Genomic DNA, 4,199 nt, shown 5'->3' on the forward strand with positions numbered 1-4,199 from the left:
CACAAAGTACTGGCTCGCGGGTCGGTACATTCGCCGCCCTATCGGAATCTGCCGCCCGAGGCAAACGCCTTGTTTGCCTCGCAGCAGATACGCCCCTGTCTGTAACCCCATATCCTCTCTCCTAGTTTTGACTGTTCTACAACAAAGCATTGAAAAAGTACTTAAAGTGACTGGGACCCAATTTACTGTTCCCATCCCTGAGAGTGAAATATCAGCCATCCCTGTCTGGGGCTCACCAAATGGGGATCATGGGGATCCATCCTGTCTGCGTCTGAGTACGGACACTCGCACAGATGTGCAGCTTAAATGACCGTATGACAGTGTACTGCAGCGTCCTCCCATAGGGAAGAACAAGCTGATGTGTACAATCACACACAGCACCTGTCCTTCCTGGGAATGGCACGATATGGCTGTGCGATCTGCACAGCCCCACTCTACGCTGTGTGAATGAGGCCTAACCGTCCCCTGCGCTCTTTCAAAGACATCCTGCTCTCTAGGTTACTTGTTAACTCCCCCCATGCTTGCCTCCAGGACTTCTTTAGAGTCTCCCCCATTCTCTGGAACTCCTTACCCCCAACCTGCCCATCTATTGCCTACTCTGACTGCCTTAAGTTGATCCCTAAATACTCATCTCTTCAGGAAAGCCTTTCCCACCTCAACCTAACCACTGAACCATCACATTCTCAAACAATTCACCCCCACACAGCTACCTCCTCATGTATCACTTGCCCCTCCCTTTAGATTGTAAGCTCTCATGGGCAGGACTCCCCTTACCATCTTGTCCTGAATTGTATTGTGATTGTAATGTCTTCCTTATATTTTAAAGTGCTGCGCCAGTGTTGGTGTTATATAAATCCTGTATCAGAATAATCATACAGCTTCTGTGAGGTCTTCTTTGACAGGCTTCTCATTATTCACAGTTTAGACTCCCTGGGGATAATTCTCCTCAGTTCCTGAGCAATGCTTGCTCTCGCTGGCATAATCCTGGTTCTGGCTCCCCCATTTTAAGATGACGTACTTGGCAGAGGCATCGTTTATGGATGCTAATGTGAAAAGGGGCAATTTTGGGCTCTGTACAAGTTACCTTTTGTTCCCATTCAGACAAATGTTTGACTATACCCAGATGTTTATTGCAAAGTAATGTGAAGAAGTATACGAACGGACCGCACTGTCCAGAGAATGATCGTCAAGTGGTCAGTTTAAGTTGGGATAGGCTTACCTGAAGAGATGAGTCTTAAGGGATCGCCTAAAGGCAGTCAGAGTGAGAGATAGATGGACAGGTTGGGGTAAAGAGTTCCAGAGAATGGGAGAGACTCTAGAGAAGTCCTGGAGGCGAGCATGGGAGGAGTTGATGAGGGAGCTTGAAAGCACAAGGTCTTTGTTAGAGCAGAGGGGAGAGAAGGTATCAGATGCAGAGCGGTGGGGGAGGGAAGTGCTGTCAGCGTTGCAGGAGGCCAAGCTCAGCTCCCGGCTCAGCCACCTGTGTCAGGATGGAGAGCAGTGATTGGAGGAGAGCTCTGTCATGTCACAGGAGGTGAAGCTCTCCTCCTGCACTGCCCTGCCCTGCCTTCTGTGACAGCCGATTCAGGATGGAGAACGGAATACAGACATTCAGCGATCAGCTTATCGCTGAATGTTTGTAAATAACTGGACATTGTGTGAGTTACTATGTACTAGTTATGAATGAATAGGAAGTGCTCTACATCACTTCCTGTTCATTCATGATTGTGGATATAGCAACTGATACTAAATCCACAATTTATGAATGAACAGGAACACTCAGTATAGAGGCTTCCTGACAGAATCAAACACCGCGCCAGCAGATTTTGGTTCAAGAGAGTATTAATCAATGATGTTGAGGAGTGCAGGGCGATAACGGGGCGGCTCTAACCAGGTTCAGAACAACCTCAGCACTGCAAGACAAGACACAGAGAGCGCCTCCATTGCATAAAAACGTTTTAATAAACAAATAAAAATGGTGTAAAGGTACTCACAGAGGACGAATAAAAACAGGCATAAAAGGGTCAGAACAAAAGGTGCATATCCAGCCGCTGTTCGTCTTCCCTGGTAGTGAAGTGGTTTACGCGTTTCAGAGGTCACGCCTCCTTCCTCAGAACCAATTGGGCTGCATCCCCCTCCCTCCTTCCTAGCTCCTCTTATCTGCACACCAGGCCTCCGGCCTCTGCCGCCGGACTGGCCGGAAGTGACGTCACGAGCAGCGTCGCTGATGGGGCCCCAGCTTGTCTCAAAGCCGATGGAGCGGCAATGCAGGGGCCCTGCGCTGCTACGGCCAGGCCTCCGCTGCAGGGGCCCGTCTGCCTCCTTGCTCTTCACCGTCGACCGATACTCATGTAAGGGTCCCGGGCGGGACCCCCAGGCTGCCCGGGCCCCTTACATTAGTATCGGCCGTACCCCCCCTGATGGCTGCCCTGGACAAACCACACAAAGATTAACAGAGACCAAAAAGACGCTAATCAGAAACAAACTGCAAAGCAAGAAAAACAAACAATGCATCAACAGGACAGTACAGGAAGCGAAACTATGCATGAGGCACAAGTTATGCAGCACCTAAGAAAGGACAAACAGCAGATAGCTAAGACTGTAAACACAACTAAAGACTCACTAACTGTGGAAATGTATAGCCAGCCACTCTTCTACAAAAGTGCCCTAATACCCACAGAAAAAAATTACATCTTTCATACTGTAACCTGGTTCTTGCTATGATTATGATAACCCAATTGTGGTTAGAATTCCAGCAGACTTTTTAGTCTGTTCCGTATTATTATGTTGCTTTCAATGAACCATTGGAGAAGTTAGCAGGAAACTAGATATTTAAACTTTAAAATTTAAAATATTGTGCGCTTCCGGCTGCTTATCACAGCCACGGCTACACGGTGAGTGCACCCTTTGAGGGGATATATACGGCATCTGACCTATATCCCCAGCAAAAGTTCAAGGAATTTCCTTTTTGACATCACTTCACAATTTTTAATTACCAAAAGCGGTAACCCCGAGCCACACTCGGGATTACACTGTAGCGTCTTACCTTGTCCACGATCCTCGCTGTATCCTCCGGCCGATGCCGGCATCCGTCTTCCGGGTTCCGTCCCTTGCGAGCGTCCGCGTCACAGGGGGGCGGAACCGGCAGGATATTTGAAAGTAAAAAAACGAAGAAAAAAAAATAGAAACAAAAAAGGAAAAAAAAAAGGAAATAATCAGACCGCCAGGGAGGTTAAGAAGCGATATTTAAATAGATGTAAAGTATATTGAATACAAAAAAACAAACTATGCCTAAATATTGTAATAAAAAGGTGACCAGGGGATAAGCCTTTATAAAACACATGGGGTTTCAAGATCCTCATTAAAACCGTGAGCATGTTCATTAAAAATCCAAAATGTTTTTCCATTAAGATGTGGTCCTTCTTTTCTTTTGTTAGCAAAGTTTCTGTTATGTGTGCTGAATCTGGTTCTCAGGAACCAAACTGTGTGGCATAAATAATTGAGTTTGCAAGAAGACAGGTGTGGCAGGCAGCAAACAGCAGCTCACAGGCCCAAGGATAACAACCCCAACAGGGAAGAACTAGCCCAAGAACTAGAATGGAGGTGCACCCAAGGATTACAGGGATGTCTGAAGGACCTTTCAGCCAAAACTAGCATTCGCAATGGTCCAAACATCCACCTGGTAGAACCTTAAGCGGAACTACACCCTCCTATGCTTTACAGCCAAGGAAGGTGCCATCTTAGCTTCTATTTGGATTGCAATTGCAATCCCTTTTGAAGATACCCCAGTGGTGGTATAAAATACAACCAATCTGAGGAACTTTTATATTTTATTGTGAGCAGAATCTGATGTCATTTTTAACAGGAAGATGGGAACTAGCTGCAACAGAATTCTCCTGTGTACTAGATGTAACAAGGTATTTATTGAAAGTGGATTTATTATATCCATTTTATCTGAATTTATTTAAAAGGATTCAGTCTGGAAAAATTTAGTCCTCAACATTGGAGCAATTCCTGCACAGCCAACAAACTGACCATATGTATGTTTTGTATCCATTTTGGCTGCTGTGAAGGATTACCACAAGTGGGCATAAACTGTGTTTTGCTGAGAATATGGCTTCAGTCATTGTTGAAGAGTAACAAATTAAGAAATACAATCTGGTCAGCATCTATGACATGAGTAAAATGTATGCCAAGTA

The sequence above is a fragment of the Nanorana parkeri genome, unplaced genomic scaffold (genome assembly GCF_000935625.1).
Source record: "Nanorana parkeri isolate BGI_ZX_2015 unplaced genomic scaffold, ASM93562v1 scaffold363, whole genome shotgun sequence".
Classification (NCBI taxonomy): Eukaryota; Metazoa; Chordata; class Amphibia; order Anura; family Dicroglossidae; genus Nanorana; species Nanorana parkeri.